Genomic DNA, 26476 nt, shown 5'->3' with positions numbered 1-26476 from the left:
AAGTCTAAATAAATATCCATAAATATATATATATATTTTACTTATATTAATTATTTTACTTATGTTTGTTAAAATGTATATATATTTATGTTTTGGCCAAATCTTATTTTTTGTTATTTAAAATTGGCTTTTCACTATCTATGGATTCAATAATTTCAGTAACTTCAAAAACCCAAGGCACTCAAATTCATGAGAGTTTTCAATTCAAACTTATAATTCTAAAAAAAAAATTAACAAAATTTAAGAAAATTATAAAAAAAATATATACCAAAAACCTAATAATAATAAAAAAAAACAATTAGACTACGATGTTTAAAATAAAATACAATCCTATCACAAACTAAACTCCTCCTCTAATAGCTATAGGGCCTGCTGAGGTGTATCCCGAAAACCTATGGTGCGAGATGATCTTGTAGGTGCAGGTAAATGGTAAAATAATGTATCACTTTAAATTTTCTTTTTTTGATAAAAGAACGCATATGCCAACACATTTTAATTTTATTTCCGTTTTGCTGTTTATCAAAAAATTTGCTTATGTATTAAGAATATATTTCTTAAAAGATTTGTCATTTCTAAAATTGGAAAGTAAAAGGACAATATTAACAATTATTTTGCATAGAGTTGAAAACGGCTATCCTCAATAATATAAATGATGGAAATATTGAAAGGTTGAGGATATAAAATCAATTTTAAATATAGAAGCTCAAAATAAAAATATTGAAGAACATAAGAATAAGTGAAGAACATAAGAATAAGTGTCAGAGAAATTGATTGATGTTAAATTTACCTCTTTTGAGAGAGCATCTTTATTTATATCGACAATGTTTTGGATATAGATGTATTGTAAAAATAGTTGTTCTCAACGTATCAAATTTTATATGTTATGGATATCTTAAATTACAATTAAATGCTCTATTTAATATTTGGAAAGATTTATTTATGTCACAACTCTATTGCCTTTTACAGTCACAAGGTGTCTTTTGGGTACACCATGATTTTTTGATTGTGGAGCATTGATGTGTTTCACAATTGCCTTCTTTATATTATTATTATTAATGTGCGGAATTCATTAAACATAGAGTAGTAATAACATTATCACATCATCTTCCGTTAACGTAAATCATGAATATCATATGTAAGATATCATTATCACCATAAGCATGCATGCTTTCAATGGAAACAACTCTCTCACATACTTTTTTTAATAAAATGTATATGTATAATAATCCCTCAAGACAATGGCTTAGCCCAACCAAATCTTAAAGCCAAAATCCACAGAATATGCAAAGGAAACCCATACCAAACTTGATGACTACCCCCAGCCACCCTACGACCTTGTTGTAGGTCATCCCTCCTTCAAGACATGTCATCTCCCATTCTTAGTAGGGTTGGTTTGATTGACTCATCTCTTCCTTCGAGCCCTGCATGATCGTAGGCTCGAACAATCCTCTTTGGCTCCCTCTTTGTCTCGCACCTTTGTTCTTCCTTGAACGACTTTGGTGCATGTCTTTGGTTGTTTGGTTGCTCCCTCATTCCATGGTGTGGTGTGAGTCATGCATTTATAAAACTCATCCCACCTTTGTGTGATCCTTGTTCGATTGTTCCATTTCAATATGCAGGTCAGCTTGCCTAGGTGTTGGGCACCTTAGGTCGAGATCACGCCCAATTTGCCTAAGCACCCTAAAAAATTGTTCTTCTTAGTGAAAAAATTCATTCCAACCAACTTGTCTCACACCATCAGCTCATATGTCTCATCTTGATGCACCCTCAACTCACCTATCTCATCTCAATGTGCCCTTGGATCGCATGTATCATCTTGGCACACCCTCGACTCATCTCATCTTATGCACCCTCGACTCGTTCTATCTCGGTTGATCTTGACTCATTTCATCTTGGTCCATGTCAAATTCCAGCTCACCCAACTCTTCTCATCCAGGTGGTGCCAAATTTCGGCTTGTTCATCTTGGGGGCTTGGACCACCATCATTCCACTAGGGTGCCCTCTCCTTGGTCCACATTGTCTCGGCCCGACCTTGTCCACCACTTGACCACTCATCTATGGGCATTTTAGTCCATGTCTTGGGGCATCCATATTGGTTTTCATGGTGTCATTTTGGGCCTCCTCACTATTAGAAAATTATATATTACAGAGCAGTGGAACACATAAAATATTGCAGAAATATAAACACAGAAAACGCATAAAACAAGAGAGACATAGATATACGTGGTTCACCCAGTTTAGGCTACATCCACGGAGAAACATCCAGTCCTTCTTTTATTATATTATCCAACAAACTGAAGAGATACAACCTACAACAAATCTATTGTAACTCCCTCTTCGCTCTCAATCTCCTCTCTCTTCCTCACTCAGAATACAGATCTACATAGACGCAATACAAATCCCTCATATATAGTGAGGGGTTGCCTTCTAGGGAAAAAAACCATAAATTAAACATAACTTCTACCGTCAGATCTCCGCCTAATGAATGGCCCAGATTGACTAGAAATTAATATACTTTTACAAGGCAAATTTACATCTATTCTTAGCTTCGGGGGGGGGGCTCCCAAAAGGTTGCAGCCGCCCCCCCTTGGACCCCCCCTGCAGCGAATATTCAACGCCGCCCCATTTTGAACTGGGGTCCAATGTGGTGATACCTTTGAATACAGAAGATAATCAGGCTCCACACCCAACACTCACCAATCATTAAGCTAAGTCAGGTGCTTGGTCACCCACATCCATCATGCCACCATGTTACCCACATGCGCCCAATGGAAACCCCATGTGTCGCTTGGTGAGCTTTAGACCAACATCCTCTTTCATCACATTTTTTATGATATTTTTCTCACAAATCGTGTGATGGGGATGTTTCCCATGGTGTACACCTTAGTTAAAGGCTTGCCCAACTCTAGGGCCCGACATATTCCTCCTCCACTTAAAGTTATTGTTGTCTTGACAATAGTTCAACCATAACCCTGTAGTCATATCCATTATATATAATCATCATGATGAAGCATCTATAGATGATATCTATAAGTTCATCTCTTGAAATCACTCTTGCATATCGCCATGAGTTGAATCACCTCATGAGGTTCGACTAATTAGGGAGCTAATTTGATTATCGCACCAAGCTCCATAAGAACTCATGTCTCACAATGCAATATCCTTGATCTCAGATCATCACAACTCCACCAATCTATTTTTGTAGAGGCACCACCCTAGGTACCCCCGTGAAATAGACTTGCCATCTAAATATAATAGTGAGTCATCTCCTCATGGCTCAATGAGATGAATAGGAGTGTTGGTCAAGGTGACCTCCACCTACATCTCCCATCTGATCTCCTAGAAGCATCCCTCCATACTTCCTTGTCATGTAAGTCAACAAAGGAGGATATGACCCTATCCTAGCCTCTGCCTCCTTAACAATACTCTCAAGATCTAGATTATGTGGCCAAGATCTAGGGCTTAGTGTCAATGTACCATCCCCTTCCTCAGCCTCAACATACCAAGGCACCTTTCCTTGGTCACATATTTGAACCATTGTTTCCATCCTCGTCTCCTCTGCTTACTGCAACTTACTTTTCCTCTTCTCCAAATTCTCTACCATGTATGTCAAATAAGACATGATGTCCACGTGTCATGAGAGAAGAGAATCCACATCACTGTTGCTCAATTATTTGCATGTAGCACCACAATGATGTTATTCATTCTTGAAGATGGTGGTCTTCCCCACTTCTGCATTCAGATATCCTATGATATTTTGAGGACCCTACTACTTGCAACATTCCAACCTTAATTGCATCTTACTACTCCAAAGAAACCACCTCCTGCTTGATTGGGGAATTCCTTTCCAAGTGATCCTATCCAAAGATCCAACAAGATATCGGCTTCTTCTCTTTGGTTTCACTTGTTGGTTTGTTATCCTTGAAAGTGCTCCCTTTCTCCTGGTATTTCTTCTTGCTCTTATCAATATGCATCTCCTCCTTATCTTAAATGTTTGTCTAGTAATCAAGAAGTTTCTTTGTTGCAGTGATGGTTACTGTGAGAGATTAGACTTCCTAATTCATAACTTCCGTATTTTCCTATGGTTGGAGATTGTTGATGAAGTGGTATACCCTGCCCTTCTCATACATATCTCTAAGATCCAAAATAAGGCCCGAGAACTCCTTAATACAAGTTTGGATCTTACCAATATGCTTCATCTCCCTTAAGTGGTCCCTTGCCACCCATTCCTGATTCCCTAGTCCAAATTGCATGTACAAAGCCTCTTTCAGTTATGTCCATGTCTCAATTCTATCTATTATGCAACTTGCTGCAAAGTATTCAACCCTAGTCATCCACCAAAGTTTTATTGTTCTTATGACATACATGGTTATTGCATTGAATTTCATCCCTTCATAGCAACCCTTCATCTATTCTATCATTTTCGATGTCCTAATAGAATTTTCCCAATATCTTTGCACATTTTGTGCCATCACACATTTCTAGTTCTTTTAGCTTCACCTTTGTAGATGAATTACATGAGCTAGACTTCCTTATGGCTTGATTTAATACTATAATGGTATCATCCTGATCTCTTGTGAGTGCCACAAGTGACTTCACATGATCTTCCAACTCCTTCATCTAATCATCCTTATCTTGTGCTTGTCTCACTACTAATTTAATGGATTAGGACCCTGACTCAATGCCCCGTTTAATCTCTTGAATCATTGATTGAATTCTCTCAAACTCCCTCCCATGGCCTTCCAGACATTCAACCATTTGCGCCAAGGCCATCTCAAGGTCTATGGCCTTCTCATACAATGTCACCTCATCTTGGTCCACTGGGTTAGACCTAGTGTTCACCATTGTGACCTGATTCTTCTTGGATGTGGTATTTTCAGGCTTTCTTCAAATTTCCCATCTGCAACATATATTAAGAACCAATAGCAAAAACCCCTTTTCCCACTTGACAATTGATTACATAAGCCCCTTCCCCCAATAATCTGCAAACAAAAGGAAATTGTCTCTAAAATCTTCCCTCAGCCTTACTTCCTTTAGTACAACTTGAATGTAGAGTGGTGTGCTCTAATACCAATTGTCATGTTAAGGATAATGTGGTAAAGAGAACCAAACTATTTTCCATCTACTTCAACTACTACTACTTCACTTCAATGATTTTCTACTTCTACTCTAATAGCAACTCCATTAGTGAAGAGCTCTAAACTACATCTACTTTGGCTCTAATACCAAATCTGTTTTTGAAGAGATTTACTATGGTTGCTTGGTGATCTCATGCTCTGAAACTAATTCCGTTGGTGAAGAGGTCTACTACTATAGAAATTTCTTGTAGATTCAAACTACAGATTTTAATATGCTAAAACAATTGACTTGAATATACTCTACTCATCAACAAAAACAATAAATTATTGATGAAATCACGAAGCATATAAGAGAAAGAATTCAATCACACATAACACAATAATTTTATGGGGAAAGCCACAGCTAAAAACCCGTGATATATGTGTATTGCATTAGTCAAAGAATCTAGATGAATACAATATTATCTGCTCAACCTTGAGCTCAACTTGCACAAGTATTTTCTATCCTCTATCTCATTGACTACCTTTGGCCAATACTTAGCCAAATTCCTAGCCTTCCAAGCTCCTACTTCCTCGCTCTCGCAAGATCCGCGCACAATCTTGTGCTTCCTATTGCTTGGTCTCACCAAATTGTCCTCACCAAAACAATGGTTAAACTTGTGCCTTCATTCCTCCTTTTAAAGGCAATTCAAATGGCTAAAATTAGTGAGTTTTCTAATTAAGGAATGATTTATTTTAGGCCTTATTATGATTTCATGCACCATCTATTTCATTTAGATGATTTTACAACTAATAGTACATTGTTCTTGAAATCCATTCTCAATTGGGTCTTTCTCTGATCTAACATGCATGAGTTAATTATGAGTGAATCTTCAATTTACTGGTTGAGCAGTGTTGGTTACACCCCACTACTGCAGGTTACATCCCACTACAAGATCTTCCACTAATTCCTCCATCAATTGGAACTAGTTTAACCTAATTAAACTCGGTTAAACTGAATTAAATAATCACAACTCAAAATAACTCAGCCTAGGCCCCTAAAATTTAGGAACCACTCTACATGACTCTAGATAGACTCCCAACTCGAATTAACTGAGCCAACAAAGTCAAATTAACTTAATTAACTATTACAAGTTGCTATGAGAATTAGAATTACAATTTAATTAAAGGACAAATTAAATTAGGTTTTTCTTTCTTGATGCTATTTTTAACATTTCTTGTTGTTATTTTCAACAACTACTACTTCTGCTTTGGCTTTGATACTAATTGTTATATCAGGGACAATGTGGTGAAGAGCACCAAACTGCTATTAATACACTTCAATTACTATTATTTCACTTTAGCGATCTTCTTCTTCTAATATGATACCAATTGTCACAACCCTAGGCCTCCTATGGTCACACGACACCTTTTGGGTGCACTATGATCCCTCGAGCATGTGACACTGACATGTTTCATAGTTGTCTATTGTAGTACAATGTTACTTCACCCAGACTATGCCTCGCAATGATTTACCCGTGATGTTCTCTATATTATTATTAATGTGTGGAATCCATCAAACATAGAGAAGTAATAACATTGTCACATCATCTTCCATTAACAGAAATCATGAACATCATATGCAAGAGATCATCATCATCATAATCATGCACAATTTCAATGAAAACAACCCTCCTATCTACTACTTTTATTAAAATGTATATGTACAATAAATCCCCAAGATAATGTATTGGTCCAACCATATCTCCAAGTTAAAATCCACAAAATATACAAAGGAAACCAATACCAAACTTGATGACCCAATTGGGGCACCCTACTACTCTACTACAGGTCATCCCTCCTTCAAAATAGGTTGTCTCCCCTTCTCAGCTAGGCTAGTTTGGTTGGCTCGTCTCTGCCTTCGAGCCTTGCATGACCATAGGCTTGAACGATCCTCTTCGACTCCCTCTTCGTCTCACACTTTGTTTCTCCAAACAACTATTGTGTGTTTCATTGGTTTCTTGGTTACTCCCTAGTTCCATGGTGTGATTTGTGTGTTTATATGACTCATCCCACCTTTGTGTAGTTCATGTCTTGTCATTCCCTCTCACCCTACAGGTCAACTTGCCCATGTGTTGGGCACCTTGGGTCGGGCCAATGCCCATTCCACCCAAAACCCCTCAAGGTTTGTTCCAGATGGTGCCAAAATTCATTCCATCCAATTCGTATCGCGCCCTCAACTCACTTGTCTTGTCTCGACACGCCCTTGACTCATCTTATCTCAAGAACCCTCAACTTGCTTCATCTTGGTCGACCTCAGCTCTTTCATCTCAACTGGTGCCAAATTTTGGCTTGCCCAACTCATCTTGTCTGAGTGATGATAAATTTTGACTCTCTAATCTTGGGGACTCGACCCACCATCATTCCACTATGGCTCCCTCTCCTTTGTCTAGCTTATCTCGGGCCAACCTCGTTCACCACTTATTTTCTTGTCAAGGGGTGTGTTGGTCCATGTATCGGGGCGTCCATTCTACTTCTCATAGTGTTTTTTTGGCCGTCCTCACCCATCATTATGCCAAGTTGGGTGTTCGATCATCCACATCCCTCATGCTACCAAGCTTCCCACATGGACCTAGTGGAAACCCCATGTGTCGGTTTTTCGACACCTTCTATTGGTGCACTCTTACCCAACATCCTCTTTCATCACATTGCTTGTGATATTTTTGTCACAAATCATGTGATGGGGATGTCACCCATGGTGCGCACCTTGGTTATAGGCACACCCAACTCTAGGGCCTAACAATCTGTAAGGAAATTCTCATTTGTGGTACTATCTACTATTTAGATGTTCCTAAAATGACAAGGATTGTCAAAACAAATATGGGTGAACAATGGGTTCACCATCTTGAGATGCATCTATATATGCAAATAATTGGTAAAACTGTACACTGATAATGATGATTTCCTATTACATGACTAAACTATGATTTCATACTCTCCTTTGATTGTATATTCCACTTCAATACTATAGGTTGGTTGATACTTAACTTGGAACTAGGAAAATAATGATTAATGATGACTAGGAAAATGCAACTAGACATTGCAACCTTGAAAAAACATATCTTTATTTAGGAAAGCAAAGAAATGTTGAACTTGCATTGAGCATCTTAACCGTTTGGTTAAGAATGGAAATGATAAAAATTCTATTTTTGTGTTTATTTTATTTTTTCAAGTCTCTTGTTTACATGTGAAAAACACTTCTTATAAATATTATTGATCACCTCCTTAGGGATTATATATCTCCCCCATAACCTAAACCTCTAAAATCCTATCTACTGAAAATGAGATAACTTCAATGCCACCTTATTAAACCTTCAAAATCCTATCCAGTGAAAATGTCATAACTTCAATGATGCCTTATTAAAATGAGATATGGACTTCCCTTACTTTGCTTAGTAAGGGAATCATTACTTGATTTAGTCATATGGGCATCTTAAGGTCATGCATGCATGCAAGAGGGTGTGCTTCCACACATGTGAAGGGGTTTAATTTTGATTGAACAATTGAAAAGAGATATTATGTCGGGAAACAACCCTATTTTTGTGATCATTTACACTTGTTAATCTCCATAGCGTCCAAAGCCAAAAACAAGAGAGATCATTATATTTTACAAATGGTCTTTCAAAACATTAATGTTTATTCTTTCACTTTAGAGTAGGGACTCGTGGAAATATTATTGCCATTGATGTGAAAGACAAGGGGAGACTACATATGTCCAAGATAAAGATTGTTTGAAATATTGTTTTGGGACTTTTGATGCACAATTTGGATATCTTGTACTTGAAGGAAGTTTTACTCTAATTTCATAGCTCAAATTGAAGCATATGATATATGGTTGAAAATTTTATTCCAAGACCTTTCAAATGGTATATGACACTCCCTCTAACTCCATAGGAATGAGGATATATGAATATTTGTTAGGACAACCCAACTAGAGTACAAGCAAGCCAACCCAACCAATTTTACAAGTTAACCCCATAAGTGAACGCACAAACACTATAAATAAAGAGAATATGAGTTCATTTGTACATAATCTAAGCATGAATAAATTTGAGGTTGTGAGAGGAGCCAAGAAATAATTTTTGGGGTGATTCTTCGAGTCTAAAGGTGGAAGCAAAAATGTGATTTATGGGGTGAACGAGCCATCTTGGAATTTTCATTATAACTTTTCTTCTAAGATGTTTCAAGGTGTGAAACTTGGAGGATACAGATATGAGATCTTCATGTGATTAAAATTTCATACATTGGTTCGATATAGTTTCAAAGATATGGTCTAAGGAAGTTAGGTGTCATGAATGCTCATCAAACATGTCATCTTGGCATTTTCACTATAACTTTTGTTCTGGGATATTTCACAATGTGAAACTAGAAGGATACAAATAGAATATCTTCAATTACCCGCAGTTAAAATTTCAAACCATGGTTTGCTATAATTTCATAGGTATGGTCTAAGGAAGTTAGGCTTAGGAAATTTCAAAACCAGATTTGCAAAATTGGATATGTGGCTTGTTGTACAAATTTGTTCTCGGGAAGAAACCAAAAGCAACAAGTTTGGGGATAAGTAGAATTGGTGAAGGAAGAAGCAATAGGTGTATCTGGTGAAGGCATAAACAACTAATAAAACTGATGAAGCTATAACAAACATGCAGACTTGGTGAAAACAAAAGTAGCTAATAAACAATGTGAAGAATCAAACAAATTTAATGAAGTAGGTTGGTGTCTCCAAAGTAGCAAAGGGGTTTGATGTCAACTATACATTGAAACTTTTAGGGGCTACTGTTCGCAGGTGGGCTAATTTCCATGATTTTTCCACAAAAAAAGATTTGCCAATTTACATTTTTTTTATAAAATTGATTTGCCCAAAATTTATAATATAAAATTATTTTACCTTAAAAATCGACAACATTATATAGAGACTATATATAAAATCATTACAAATTGGAATAATTTTACAAATATATCAATAAACATTTTATAGTTTGCATATTAGGGACTAGTGAGATTCACCAATGTTTTTAAACTTCACGATAATTTTTCATCCAAAATTTTTTCCCTACTCCTATACACTGATGCCTACAACACAATAGAGGAGATTGGTGCCTAGAAAATAGCACTATCTACTCTTTGTAAATGTTATAATTGTTGTTGTCTAATATATATATATATATATATATATATATATATATATATATATGGGTAGGTAAGCACCCACGGGGATTTGAACCAGTGACCTATACCAAAGAGTGCCTTAACAATATACCTATTAACCGTCAATCCAAAACCCTGTGAGCTTTATCTACAAATATAATTGACAAACATTAAATATAATATTTTTTTATAATTTCATGTTAGCCTTTCATAATTCCAAACAAAATTATATACATCAACATCTATCCATCATGACATAGATAATGCTCACCCTTTTCATCGTGATCCAACATGGATTACCCACACAATGTGCACCGAGGTCTCTCCTACATTGCATGCTCAGTGTAGAAAAACCAAGCTTAAATAATTAGACAAAGAAATTTGAACAATATAAAGCAACATGACACTAGTTTATTTCCATTCCAATCGACCCTCGCAAGGTTTGAGCATTAGATCATGTGTATGGTGTTGTTGCCTTCGCTAATTAATCTCCACCATCTCACAATTATTAGATTTTTGTTTAAGATTTTCTTCCCTACATTACTATTAATATTCTTGGCCAGGGTATGGTGGTATCTACTTTTGACAGCCTATAGCATTTGAGTTTTCATGCTATTATAAAGCCTAACTCAACTATAGTTCTAATGAGCAACGCCATGAAGCTTAAAGAAAAAAAGAAGAAGATTAAAACAATTTATAATTTTATACTTTATTTATTTATATTTTAAAATTTATTTCAAAAATGAGGAGCCTAAATAAATATTCTTATTTAAAAATGACAAAGATCCAAAAATATAAATGGCAAAGAATTCCATTGGCTGGAATAGCTTAGTTGGCTAGACTGCTAACCACAAGGTCGGAGGCTCGAGCCACTCCTAGTAGTTGGCTTTACGAATATGCAGCGGCAATTCCCCCCGCATCTCCTCCTCTTTCTTTCGGATGCGATTCGGATTTAATTTAATATAATGGTGAGAGCTTAGCATTTTTATAGAATTTTATATCGCTCTATTACAGCAACAGCAATTAGGGAAAATAAAATTTTATTCAAAAAATAAATGATGGTTAGTAGCTATAGGGTTAGAAAAGCATAGTTCCGTTGTCGTCTAGTCCGGTTAGGATACCTGGTTTTCACCCAGGCGACCCGGGTTCAAATCCCGGCAACGGAATGGTAAAATTGGTTCACTTTTGAGAGTTTCTCTCATATCTCCAGAAAATAAGAAACAAGGTAGGTTTTTTCTCTCATATCTCCAGAAAATTAGAAGCGAGTTTCTCTTTTGGAAACGGTTCTTCAAGAGATTCACAATTTTTTTGCATGGTGACATTATACTAGCAATATGTTAACATATGTTTAATTTTCATCCACGACTCCTATAAGGACCATGCAAGGTCTATAAATCCTTCATTTATTTTCTCATGCCTAGTGTGTATCCTTAGTTATCCATGAAGTCGGAGAAATGGAAAAGGTATAAGAGAGCAAGCAAGACATGTCAATTTTAGTTCAAATGAGTTGTTTGTGATCTGTGACACAAGGTGACGTTCATAGTAAGTTTTATCTATAAAAAGATCATAGATGATCTCATTCTCAAGCACCATAGCCCCATCAATATACTCTAAAATTGAATGATATAGAGAATGATGTAGCAATGTTCCACCGCAGCATGATATAGAGAATGATGTAGCAATGTTCCACCACAGCCACTGTAAGGACCTAAGGGAAAGAGCCATCCTTCACTATATTGTAAATAAGGGTCATGGAAAGGCCCAATCTTATAATCAAAGGTTGACTTTGTATTTGTATTGACTTTGTAGCTAGGCCCTTTGGATAACCTTAGACCATGGAGTATTGGTAGCTCATTGGAGTAATCCTCTAAATAATGTCATGTGCTCTCAATGGGCAAGTGGACTTTGTATTTGTATTGACTTTGTAGCTAGGCCCTTTGGATAACCTTAGACCATGGAGTGTTGGTAGCTCATTGGAGTAATCCTCTTAATCCTCTAAATAATGTCATGTGCTCTCAATGGGCAAGTGGATACACATTGTTATGAGACATGGATGTAGATAAAATGATAGTTGCAAATACAAACGTAGAGTGTAAAACTAAAAGACATCATAAATTTCTAATGATATAGATACTTTATTGAATAATTTGGCTAATTTTTTTTTACACAAAAGGTACATACCCCCATATCGAAGTCTCTTAGTTTTGAGAATCTTCTTGGTTTTATCACCTTCATTCCCCACCGCCTTATCATAGATATTGGTTTAGTTAAGTATCCAACAACACACCATGTTCTCACTATTTTAGAACGATTTTCAAGCAAAAAATCCATGGAAATGAGATGCCTCATTCTATCCAGCCACTGCTATATGCGTGTGTGTGTTAAAATATTACAAATAGTACACTTAACCTTGCTACTATAATCGCCCCAGACAAAGTTTTTAACAATATATTCTTCACTCTTGATACTCACTTTCATATATGAGGATGAGGGTGGGGGATATATTAGAGAGAAACTAACAAATGTATTTGTAGTTGGCAAAAAAATTGTGGATTTTTGCTTGGAATACATCAAAGAGATGGCTGGAAATTCAATTGGATTGCAAGATTTATGATATTCAATGTCATTGATGGAGGATTTCTTCATAGGATTTCAATGGATTATGGGGAAAAATTGAGGTGAGGGGGAATATTAGAGATAACTTAGCAAATGTATTTGTAGTTAGAAAAAGAAATGTGGATCTCTACCTAGACCACATCCAAGAGATAGCAATTCAATTGGATTGCAAGGTTTTCTGGCATTCAATGGTGTTGATGGAAGACTCTTCATGGGATTTCAGTGGATTATCAAGATATTTCAAGGTCGTGCTTCACTAGATACCCTCACTTTACCTTAATTGGATTGTAGGTTAGGGTTATCTAAGGGCTCAGTGATAAATCCAATTGTTGCTAGATACAATGTTGGAGATTGTTGGACATAGTGTTATCATAGCTTGGCACCTGTGATTGGCCTTGGAAATTAATGTAAGGGCAACATCAAGTTGGTTCTTTAGGTCATTGGTAGAGAACCATCATAGTAGAAGAATTTAAAGAATCCTTAAAAACAATATGACTATGCTTGGTGGTCGCATGGTTCAAAGACTTAGTTGTTGCAGACAGATTATGGGCAGAATATCAAATCAAATACCCTTTCAAAGTGCATGGTTGAATAGGCATCGGAAAAACCATTCCAATGGTATATGACAACCTAAGAAACACCTTTGGAATCAAAATATATATTTGTTTAAATTTTACAGGTGTTTTGATAAGGTTCTAGGGCCTCATGGTTAACAGCTTATAGTGTTAGTGAAATTTACGAATTCAAAAAGTGAAGTATAAAGCTTAGGAGGGAAGGTGCCCCAGGAGCAGGTCCCACAATATGATATGTAATCGTGCCTTGGGAACCATATAGAAGCATTGTACTTTATAGGGAACTATCTTACGACTAACAAGCCTGAAAGACGAGACTTTCCATGTTAGCTACCATAAATATTGGCATCCCATCCTAGAGTTGGATTTAAGTGTTAAGTTAGGGTGATGAGAGGTTTACGGCAAGGAAACAAACCCAGGAGATGAGAATGGTTTTAGAAGTTATTGTCAATATTCACATCCTATCACGAGACTAGTGTAATGTGTTTTATATAATAGATGAGCCATGGAACATGAGTGGTTTACATAGTTAATTCATGACAAATGGCACGAGGATAGGTGGTAGTCTACTGGACCAAAGAGGAGGTGACACGTGGAAGTCGGGTGATGTATGATGACATCATCTCGCTCTGGGAGATCCAAGAGGAGGCAATGGTTGATAGGTCTGAGAGATGGAAGCCACGAGACATGGAACTTCTCCGTGAAAAGACGTGAAGTTTCACATCCAGCCCAAAAACTAAAGGAGGTTGCAGAGGTTTTGAGAGGATAGGGTCAAGGTTAACATAATGAGAGGCGAGAATGTTGTCATCAGCTAATAGATCTGTCAAGGTATCAAAAAATGCACTAAGGGCATAGGAGCTTCGCATGGGCAAGAATAAGATAAGTCCTTAGTCATGGCTTGTGGCCCTAGGGCATGTGTTAACACCAAGGCTCAAAGGCACCAGGATTTTAGACCTATGGTAAAGTGAAGCGCCTACATGTGTTTACATGTGGTGTTTACACTGGTTCACATGTAAAGGAGGGATAAGAACTTAAGGACTCAACATAGTTACAGGTTGCATCTGGATTTCAAGTTGTTTTCAAGAAACACAGAGAAGTAAAGATGTAGTGTGGACCAATATAAATCATTAAATGAAGTAGTGTTTCTAGTGACCTTAATTATGAATGTTTCACATTAGGAAATGTTCTCAACATGAAATAAATTGTTGGAAGTAAGAAAAAATCACGTCAAATAGTGGAGAAATTAATAGATACTTCCTTGAGTTGTGCAAATGATGATAAAGTTCCAGTCTCAAGCAGAGTGAGCCATATTGAAGTATTTCTTGTACCATGAAGAAATTAATGAAGATATCCCTCGAGCTATGTAAACTAAGAATGAATACTATGTTGATTCCTGTGATTGATCAACGACTTTTTCTTAAGTAGAGTAAGCCTTGTTTAAGAAATCACTTGAGCTCTACTAGCGTGTTGCACTTTCACCTTGATCCATGGGAATTAAATGCTTCGTCTCCTCGATCTACATGAAGATTGGTGGATTTTTAACCCTGATAGAAGATAAACTTGATAGTAGAGATGAGAGTATATGATGTGTGAGAAGAGCGTGTTGAAAAGTAGTTGTAGTAGTGGATTCTTCTAAAGAGCAAGAGGTGAGAGGAGTTGTGCAACAAAATAATGACATTTAAATGATTGCCAGCTAAGACAGAGATAGAGCTGTGTAAAGCAAAGGGAGTTGCAGAGAGCATAGAGGTAATATTTCCCATTTTAGATTCACTAACATAGGCCAATTGCTATTAGTTTTAAAATCCCATGAAATATAGAACTCTTGGTTGTAGCAAGTGGGTTCCTGCACTTATTAGAGGTCGGTGCCTCTAGGAAAGTTTGTGCGTGTTGATTTGAGGGGGATGGAGCCTCTTGTGACTAGGTTCTCACAAATAATTGATGGAATTAGAGTTGGTGCTTTTGATTCAGATCATAATATAAAACAATATTTGGTGGTTTTCTCCCGGATGGGTTTCCATGTTAAATTATTGCGTTCAAATGTTATGTGATTGTCACTTTCTCATGTGCTGCTAAATGATTTACAATTGAATGTATAATTGTTTAAGATAAAAGGAAAAATTTTAAATTACTGATTCACATCCCCCCTCTTAGTAATTCCTAATTCGAAACAATTGGTATCATAGTGGATTCCTTTAGGAATAACTTAACCACTGAAAGATAGATCAATAGGGAATCATGGCAAGACAAGAAAATCATGATGCTTATTTAAGTAAGATACTAGTCTTTGATGGAACAAACTATGCATTTTGGAAATTGGTCATAATGGAAGCCTATCTCATGTCTCTTGGTGTAGATGTTTCAGGCTTTGTACTATTGAATATGCACTTCCATCAACTCCTCTAATAGATCTAGATGAAAGAAAAACACATGTGAATAAAGATCTAGATGAAAGATCTAGATCAATTTAAATTAGTGAAATTAATGCACTATCAATCAACTAAATAAGTATGGGAAAAACTCAAGAATAGTTATGAAGGAGATTTCAAGTTCAAGCAAGCCAAGCTTCAAGCTTTTAGAATAATATTTGAAATTCCGATGTTGAATGAATATGAGAATATTGAAGAGTACTTCCTTAGAGTTGATGAGGTTAAAAATATGATCTTATAGGACTTGGTGAAGATCTCAAAAATGAATTAGTTGTCTATAAGGTATTGATATATATACTAATGAGGCTAAATGCCAAAATTTCAACACTGGAAGAGATGAAAAACTTGAAGTCCCTCAAAATGGAGCAGCTAAATGGAAATATCACAACCTATGAGATGAGAAATTAAGAAAAGAAAAGGTAGAGGCAAAGGAGGAAACATTCAAAGCCTCAAAGACGACTAAGGAACATAAGAACATCAAGATTGCCCCAATTGTGAATCAAACTAGAAGATGGTCCAATTTGTGAGAAGATTAAAGAGAGGCTTAGGGAAATATGGGAAAACTACCTTTCAAGTGCTTCGACTGTGGAAGAGTTGGGAATTTTACCTCAAAATTCCCTTATATGAAATTATATAAACTAGAGAAAAAAAAGATTAAAAAAACATAGAGATAAAGCCTAAAAATACTAGAAGGTGAAATTTCAAAATAAAAAGGGGCTCTACTCCAAAGAGGTCAGTCGTTACTTAGAAGCAAGAAGTGAAGAATCCTATGAGGATGAGCATGAAGAATGCTTGTTTATAGCATTTGAAATAGAATCCATGTCCAAAAATGACTCAAATTTTGAGGAATAAGAGGAAGGTGTAGTGGATCTCAAAGGAGAGCTCATCAACACTTTTGATGAGTTAAAAAAATTCAGAAAGAAAAAACAAACAACTGAAAGAGTAGTTAATGTGAGCTGAAGACGGTATGTACAATTTAGATAATGAAGAATTTATTTATCAAAAAGAGAAACTAGAAGAAGTTTTTAAATGTAAATACATATTAGCTCAACAATTAGAAGAAAAATAAAATAATGAGAATAAACTAGACAATGAGAATAAAATCTTAAAACAAGAACTTGTTAGAAATATGTTGTCATTGATAGCAAAGGTGAAGCAGTTGATGTCAAAAGTGAATAAGTTCAGTGCAAAGGCATTAATGGGTGCATTGAATTTGAAGCCATATTGTAGTTCAACAAATCATCTCAAGTGTACTTAGGACCCACTAAGATGGATAGAGCTCAGAAAGAGCTTTCCAACGTTATATTGAAGTCCAAAAAACACCTCTTGGATTGAAATTTATTGACAGTCAAAGTTATGATGTTAAAAGTGAAAGTTGGAGGCTCCAAAACACAATTAGCACACAAATGGAAGCCATGTATGCACACATGTGGACCCCATGGACCAATAAAGGCTTAAGAGGGAAAGCATTGGGAGGACATTAGTATGTGGGAAATGTATCAATTGGTGGAATCTCTACAACAGAGGACCCCATGAGACAACTCACCTCGGAAGGTAGGGGCCTCGAAATAAATGGAGATGCACGAGTTAGTTTTTTTTTATAATAGTTCTCAGTGAGAAAAGGTTCCTCAGGAGAAATGGTTCTTGGTTTCTCAATGCTAATGTGAAGGTGTACCCCTAGTCCTCAGAGAAAAGGGACCTTGGTAGGATGATATTGGAAGAAAATCCTTGGAGATTTTTCTAAGAGGCACCTTTGGGTTCTCCCCGAGATTTGTAGTGCGAGAGACAACAATATTGAACCCAACGGTTTTTATATTAACGAAGAAATTCAAAGGAAAACCAAGGCTCAAGACCCCTCTACCTCTGTACTCTGGGTGATGTGTGTCATAATTTGATTGGCTCAAGGTGGTGATGTGGAGGCATAGTCAACATGATGACATTAACACAGGGGTAACATGTGGCATGTGTTTTTGACACTTTTAGGCAACTGAGTGGGCCAAATCCAGCTGACACGTGTCACCACCCAGAAGGAAACATGTGGCACTAGTGACATAAGTATGACATCATATTGGAAGGGAAATATCTAAGGAAATTGAAGGGAGCATTGGTAAGAAACCTCTGAGATGATTGAAGCCAAGAGACAGAAAGGCAGGATGGCAGCTGACGGTGAAATTCCTGTTTCAAAAATGACATGGTACACATGCAATCTCAGCAAAAATCTCATTGGTCATAGTAATATGCAGAGGGACTCACAGGAATATGCCCTCGAAGGAAATGATCTCGACGAAAATGCAAGGGTGTGTCACATAGTTTTTGCCAAGAAAGTTTTCAACGAGAAAATAAAATCTAGGTGCTAGTGCTAAGTGCCAAGTCTAGGTTCTATGCAGGGACAATGACCGAAGGGGCAGAAAAAATTTACAAAGAAATTAAGCCCTCAGGGATATAATACAACAGACCCAACCATTGGTTATATGCAATCTATAGTCTTGATCTTTGTGTATTGGTTTAGGCCTTCGAGCTTAAGGATGGATGAGCCGGTAGCTCTAGAGAACTTTGGGATATTTTGAATAGCATGAGCAAGTCGATAAATTTAAAATTTGGCATTTGCACCATTTTTTGAAGAAGTCTCATGATTAAAGAAAACATCGTACTTTGATAAAAAAGGATTCATGAGCCAAAGGAAGTAATATTGACTTAAAAGGGAGCTAGAAGAAGAAGTTGACATGAAGGATCTGGTATGGTTTCCTAGAATAATATAAAGCAATTTTTTTTGCATTGTAGAGACAGTAGATGTGGCGATTAGTACAATCATCTATGAAGAAGTTTAACTCCATAAGGTGTTTGAATGCACAAACACTATAAATAAAGAGAATATGAGTTCATTTGTACGTAATCTAAGCATGAATAAATTTGAGGTTGTGAGAGGAGCCAAGAAATAATTTTTGGGGTGATTCTTGGAGTCTAAAGGTGGAAGCAAAAATGTGATTTATGGGGTGAACGAGCCATCTTGGAATTTTCATTATAACTTTTCTTCTAGGATGTTTCAAGGTGTGAAACTTGGAGGATACAGATATGGGATCTTCATGTGATTAAAATTTCATACATTGGTTCGATATAATTTCAAAGATATGGTCTAAGGAAGTTAGGTGTCATGAATGCTCATCAAACATGTCATCTTGGCATTTTCACTATAACTTTTGTTCTGGGATATTTCACAATGTGAAACTAGAAGGATACAAATAGAATATCTTCATGTACCCGTGGTTAAAATTTCAAACCATGGTTTGCTATAATTTCATAGGTATGGTCTAAGGAAGTTAGGCTTTGGAAATTTCAAAACCAGATTTGCAAAATTGGATATGTGGCTTGTTGTACAAATTTGTTCTCGGGAAGAAACCAAAAGCAACAAGTTTGGGGATAAGTAGAATTGGTGAAGGAAGAAGCAATAGGTGTATCTGGTGAAGGCATAAACAACTAATAAAACTGATGAAGCTATAACAAACATGCAGACTTGGTGAAAACAGAAGTAGCTAATAATCAATGTGAAGAATCAAACAAATTTAATGAAGTAGGTTGGTTTCTCCAAAGTAGCAAAGGGGTTTGATGTTAACTATATATTGAAACTTTTTAGGGCTAATGTTCACAGGTGGGCTAATTGTCCATGATTTTTCCACAAAAAAGATTTGCCAATTTACATTTTTTTATAAAATTGATTCGCCCAAAATTTACAATATAAAATTATTTTACTTTAAAAATCGGCAACATTATATAGAGACTATATATAAAATCATTACAAATTGGAATAATTTTACAAATATATCAATAAACATTTTATAGTTTGCATATTAGGGACTAGTGAGATTCACCAATGTTTTTAAACTTCACGATAATTTTTCATCTAAATTTTTTTCCCTACTCCTATAAGCTGATGCCTACAACACAATAGAGGAGATTGGTGCCTACAAAATAGCACTATCTACTCTTTGTAAATGTTATAATTGTTGTTGTCTAATCTAAATAGAATTAAATAATATATATTTATTATATATATATATATATATATATATATATGGGTAGGTAAGCACCCACAAGAATTTGAACCAGTGACCTATCCCAAGGAGTGCCTTAACAATGCACCCATTAACCGTCAATCCAAAACCCCGTAGGCTTTATCTACGAATATGATTGACAAGCATTGGATATGATATTTTTTTATGATTTCGTATTTGCCTTTCATAATTCCAAACAAAATTATATACATCAATATCTATCAATCATGACATAAATAATGCTCACCCTTTTCATCGTGATCCAACATGGGTTACCCACACAATGTGCACCGAGGTCTCTCCTACATTGCATGCTCAGTGTAGAAAAACTAATCTTAAATAATTAGACAAAGAAAGTTGAACTATATAAAGCAACATGACACTAGTTTATTTCCATTCCAATCGACCCTCGCAAGGCTTGAGCATTAGATCATGTGTATGGTGTTGTTGCCTTCGCTAATTAATCTCCACCATCTCACAATTATTAGATTTTTGTTTAAGATTTTCTACCTTACATTACTATTAATATTCTTGGCCAGGGTATGGTGGTATCTACGGTTGACAACCTATAGCATTTGATTTTTCATGCTATTATAAAGCTTAGCTTAACTCAACTACAGTTCTCATGAGCAACACCATGAAGCTTAAAGAAAAAAAAGGAAGATTAAAACCATTTATAATTTTATACTTTATTTATTTATATTTTAAAATTTATTTCAAAAAGGAGGAGCCTAAATAAATATATTCTTATTTAAAAATGACAAGGATCCAAAAACATAAATTGCAAAGTATTCCCCTGGCTGGAATAGCTTAGTTGGCTATTCCAGCCACTCCTAGTAGTTGGCTTTACGAATATGCAGCGGCAATACCCCCCGCATCTCCTCCTCTTTCTTTCGGATGCGATTCGGATTTAATTTAATATTGAACAATAGTGATTATTTACAAATGTGAATAATAGTGAGAGCTTAGCATATTTATAGAATTTTATATCGCTCTATTACAGCAACAGCAATTAGGGAAATTAAAATTCTATTCAAAATAATAAATGATGGTAAGTAGCTATAGGATTGGAAAAGCATAACTCCGTTGTCGTCTAGTCCGGTTAGGATACCTGGTTTTCACCCAGGCGACCCGGGTTCAAATCCCGGCAACGGAATTGTAAAATTGGTTCAGTTTTGAAAGTTTCTCTCATATCTCCACAAAATTAGAAACGAGGTGGTTTTTTTCTCTCATATCTCCAGAAAATTAGAAGCGAGTTTCTCTTTTGGAAACGGTTCTAGAAGAGATCCACAATTTTTTTGCCTGGTGACATTATACTAGCAATATTTTAACACATATTTAATTTTCATCCACGACTCCTATAAGGACCATGCAAGGTCTATAAATCCTTCATTTATTTTCTCATGCCTAGTGTGTATCCTTAGTTATCCATGAAGTCGGAGAAATGGAAAAGGTATAAGAGAGCAAGCAAGACATGTCAATTTTAGTTCAAATGAGTTGTTTGTGATCTGTGACACAAGGTGACGTTCATAGTAAGTTTTATCTATAAAAAGATCATAGATGATCTCATTCTCAAGCACCATAGCCCCATCAATATACTCTAAAATTGAATGATGTAGCAATGTTCCACCGCAACCACTGTAAGGACCTAAGGGAAAGAGCCATCCTTCACTATATTGTAAATAAGGGTCATGGAAAGGCCCAATCTTACAATCAACGGTTGACTTTGTATTGACTTTGTAGCTAGGCCCTTTGGATAACCTTGGACCATGGAGTGTTGGTAGCTCATTGGAGTAATCCTCTTAATCCTCTAAATAATGTCATGTGCTCTCAATGGGCAAGTGGATACACATTGTTCTGAGACATGGATGTAGATAAAATGATAGTTGCAAATACAAACGTAGAGTGTAAAACTAAAAGACATCATAAATTTCTAATGATATAGATACTTTATTGAATAATTTGGCTATTTTTTTTTTTTACAAAAGGTACATTCCCCCATATCGAAGTCTCTTAGTTTTGAGAATCTTCTTGGTTTTATCACCTTCATTCCCCACCATCTTATGATAGATATTGGTTTAGTTAAGTATCCAACAACACACCATGTTCTCACTATTTTAGATCGATTTTCAAGCAAAAAAGCCATGGAAAGGAGATGCCTCATTCTATCCAGCCACTACTCTGTGTGTGTGTTAAAATATTACAAATAGTACACTTAACCTTGCTACTATAATCACCCCAGACAAAAATTTAGCAACATATTCTTCACTCTTGATACTCACTTTCATATATGAGGGTGAGGGTGGGGGATATATTAGAGAGAAATTAACAAATGTATTTGTAGTTGGCAAAAAATTTGTGGATTTTTGCTTGGACTGCATTAAAGAGATGGCTGGAAATTCAATTGGATTGCAAGATTTATGATATTCAATGTCATTGATGGAGGATTTCTTCATAGGATTTCAATGGATTATGGTGAAAAATTGAGGTGAGGGGGGAATATTAGAGATAACTTAGCACATGTATTTGTAGTTAGAAAAAGAAATGTGGATCTCTACCTAGACCACATCCAAGAGATAACAATTCAATTGGATTGCAAGGTTTTCTGGCATTCAATGGTGTTGATGGAAGACTCTTCATGGGATTTCAATGGATTATCAGGATATTTCAAGGTGGTGCACTAGATGCCCTCACTTTACCTTAATTGGAATGTAGGTTAGGGTTATCTAAGGGCTTAGTGATAAAGCCAATTGTTGTTAGATACAATGTTGGAGATTGTTGGACATAGTGTTATCATTGCTGGGCACCTGTGATTGGCCTTGGAAATTAATGTAAGGGCAACATCAAGTTGGTTCTTTAGGTCATTGGTAGAGAACCATCATAGTAGAAGAATTTAAAGAATCCTTAAAAACAATATGACTATGCTTGGTGGTCACATGGTTCAAAGACTTAGTTGTTGCATACAGTTTATGGGAAGTATATCAAGTCAAATACCCTTGCAATGTGCATGGTTGAATAGGCCTCGGAAAAAACATTCCAATGGTATATGACAACCTAAGAAACACCTTTGGAATCAAAAGATATGTTTGTTTAAATTTTACAGGTGTTTTGATAAGGTTCCAGGGCCTCATGGTTAACAACTTATAGTGTTAGTGAAATTTACGAATTCAAAAAGTGAAGTATAAAGCTTAGGAGGGAAGGTGCCCCAGGAGTAGGTCCCACAATATGATATGTAATCGTGCCTTGGGAACCATATAGAAGCATTGTACTTTATAGGGAACTATCTTGCGACTAACAAGCCTAGAAGACGAGACTTTCCTTGTTAGCTACCATAAATATTGGCATCCCATCCTAGAGTTGGCTTTAAGTGTTAAGTTAGGGTGATGAGAGGTTTACGACAAGGCAACAAACCCAGGAGACGAGAATGGTTTCGGAAGTTGTTGTCAATATTCACATCCTATCACGAGACTAGTGTAAAGTGTTTTATATAGTAGACGAGCCATGGAACATGAGTGGTTTACATAGTTAATTCATGACAAATGGCACGAGGATAGGTAGTAGTCTACTGGACCAATGAGGAGGTGACACATGGCAGTTGGGTGTTATATGATGACATCATCTCGCTCTGGGAGATCCAATAGGAGGCAATGGTTGATAGGTCTAAGAGATGGAGCCACGAGACATGGAACTTCTCCATGAAAAGACGTGAAGTTTCACATCCAGCCCCAAAACTAAAGCAGGTTGCAAAGGTTTTGAGAGGATAGGGTCATGGTTAACATAATGAGAGGTGAGAATGTTGTGATTGGCTAATAGATCCGTCAAGGTATTGAAAAATTCAGTGAGGGCATAGGAGCTTCGCATGGGCAAGAACAGGATAAGTCCTTGGTCATGGCTTGTGGCCCTAGGGCATGTGTTAACACCAAGGCTCAAAGGCACGAGGACTTTAGTCCTATGGTAAAGTGAAGCGCCTACAGGTGTTTACATGTGGTCTTTACACTGGTTCACAAGTAAAGGAGGGATAAGAACTTAAGGACTCGACACAGTTACAGGTTGCATCTGGATTTCAAATTATTATCAAGGAACACAGAGAAGTAAAGATGTAGTGTCGACCAATATAAATATTTTAATGAAGTAGTGTTTCTAGTGACCTTAATTATGAATGTTTCACATTAAGCAGTGTTCTCAACATGAAATAAATTGCTGGAAGTAAGAAAAAATCACGTCAAATAGTGAAGAAATTAATAGATACTTCCTTGAGTTGTGCAAATGATGACAAAGTTCCAGTCTCAAGCAAAGTGAGCCATATTGAAGTATTTCTTGTACCATGAAGAAATTAATGAAGATATCCCTCGAGCTATGTAAACTAATAATGAATACTATGTTGAGTTGAGTCCTGTGATTGATCAATGACTTTTTCTTAGGTAGAGTAAGCCTTGTTTAAGAAATCACTTGAGTTGTACTAGCGTGTTACACTTTCACCTTGATCCATGGGAATTAAATGCTTTGTCTCCTCGATCTACATAAAGATTGGTGGATTTTTCAACCTGATAGAAGATAAACTTGATAGTAGAGATGAGAGTATATGATGTGTGAGAAGAGCGTGTTGAAAAGTAGTTGTAGCAGTGGATGATTATAAAGAGCAAGAGGTGAGAGAAGTTGTGCACCAAAATAACGACATTTGAATGATTGCCAACTAAGACAGAGATAGAGTTGTGTAAAGCAAAGGGAGTTGCAGAGAGCATAGAGGTAATATTTCCCATTTTAGATTCACTAACATAGGCCAATTGTTATTAGTTTTAAAATCCCATGAAATATAGAACTCTTGGTTGTAGCAAGTGGGTTCCTGCACTTATTAGAGGTCGGTGCCTCTAGGAAAGTTGGTGCGTGTTGATTTGAGGGGGATGGAGCCTCTTGTGACTAGGTTCTCGCAAATAATTGATGGAATTAGAGTTGATGCTTTTGATTCAGCTCATAATATAAAACAATTTTTGGAGGTTTTCTCCCAGATGGGTTTCCATGTTAAATTATTGCGTTCAAATGTTATGTGATTGTCACTTTCTCATGTGCTGCTAAATGATTTACAATTGAATGTATAATTGTTTAAGATAAAAGGAAAAAATTTAAATTACTGATTCACATCCCCCCTCTTAGTAATTCCTAATTCGAAACAATTCGTAATAGAGTAATTCGTATTAGAGTGGATTCCTTTAGGAGTAACTTAACCACTGAAAGGTAAATCAATAGGGAATCATGGCAAGACAAGAAAATCATGATGCTTATTTAAGTAAGATACTAGTCTTTGATGGAACAAACTATGTATTTTGGAAATTGGTCATAATGGAAGCCTATCTCATGTCCCTTGGTGTAGATGTTTCAGGCTTTGTATTATTGAATATGCACTTCCATCAACTCCTCTAATAGATCTAGATGAAAGAAAAACACATGTGAATAAAGATCTAGATCAATTTAAATTAGTGAAATTAATGCACTATCAATCAACTAAAGAAGTATGGGAAAAACTCAAGAATAGTTATGAAGGAGATGTCAAGTTCAAGCAAGCCAAGCTTCAAGCTTTTAGAATAATATCTGAAATTCCGATGATGAATGAATATGAGAATATTGAAGAGTACTTCCTTAGAGTTGATGAGGTTAAAAATATGATCTTATAGGACTTGGTGAAGATCTCAAAATGAATTAGTTGTCTATAAGGTATTGAGATCTCTACTAATGAGGTTAAATGCCAAAATTTCGACACTGGAAGAGATGACAAACTTGAAGTCCCTCACAATGGAGCAGCTACATGGAAATATCACAACCTATGAGCTGAGAAATTAAGAAAAGAAAAGGTAGAGGCAAAGGAGGAAACATTCAAAGCCTCAAAGAAGACTAAGGAACATAAGAACATCAAGATTGCCCCAATTGTGAATCAAACTAGAAGATGGTCCAATTTGTGAGAAGATTAAAGAGACGCTCGGGGAAATATGGGAAAACTACCTTTCAAGTGCTTTGGTTGTGGAAGAGTTGGGCATTTTACCTCAAAGTTCCCTTATATGAAATTATATAAACTAGTGAAAAAAAAAGATAAAAACATAGAGATAAAGCCTAAAAATACTAGAAGGTGAAATTTCAAAATAAAAAGGGGCTCTACTCTAAAGAGGTCAGTCGTTATTTAGAAGCAAGAAGTGAAGAATCCTATGAGGATGAGCATGAAGAATGCTTGTTTATAGCATTTGAAATAGAATCCATGTCAAAAAATGACTCAAATTTTGAGGAATAAGAGGAAGGTGTAGTGGATCTCAAAGGAGAGCTCATCAACACTTTTGATGAGTTAAAAAAATTCAGAAAGAAAAAACAAACAACTGAAAGAGTAGTTAATGCGACCTGAAGACGACATGTACAATTCAGATACTGAAGAATTTATTTATCAAAAAGAGAAACTAGAAGAAGTTTTTAAATGTAAATACATATTAGCTCAACAATCAGAATAAAAGTTAAATAATTATAATAAACTAGACAATGGGAATAAAATCTTTAAACAAGAACTTGTT

The 26476-nt window shown here is 36.0% G+C and overlaps 2 non-coding genes across 2 annotated transcripts; both read left to right on the top strand.

Annotated features, from left to right (window-relative positions):
- The first annotated feature begins 11357 nt into the window (after positions 1–11357).
- Positions 11358–11431, top strand: TRNAE-UUC (transfer RNA glutamic acid (anticodon UUC)). The gene has a single exon. It is a non-coding gene; the product is annotated as a tRNA-Glu (tRNA).
- A 9579-nt stretch (positions 11432–21010) lies between these two features.
- Positions 21011–21084, top strand: TRNAE-UUC (transfer RNA glutamic acid (anticodon UUC)). The gene has a single exon. It is a non-coding gene; the product is annotated as a tRNA-Glu (tRNA).
- The last annotated feature ends 5392 nt before the right edge of the window (positions 21085–26476 follow it).

This window comes from Pinus tabuliformis, chromosome 2_2 (assembly GCF_031772625.1).
Source record: "Pinus tabuliformis cultivar Carrire ecotype Pingquan chromosome 2_2, CPIR1, whole genome shotgun sequence".
NCBI classification, from domain to species: domain Eukaryota; kingdom Viridiplantae; phylum Streptophyta; class Pinopsida; order Pinales; family Pinaceae; genus Pinus; species Pinus tabuliformis.
The sequence above is the reverse complement of the archived record's forward strand: the minus strand, read 5'-3'. Positions and strand labels throughout refer to the sequence as shown.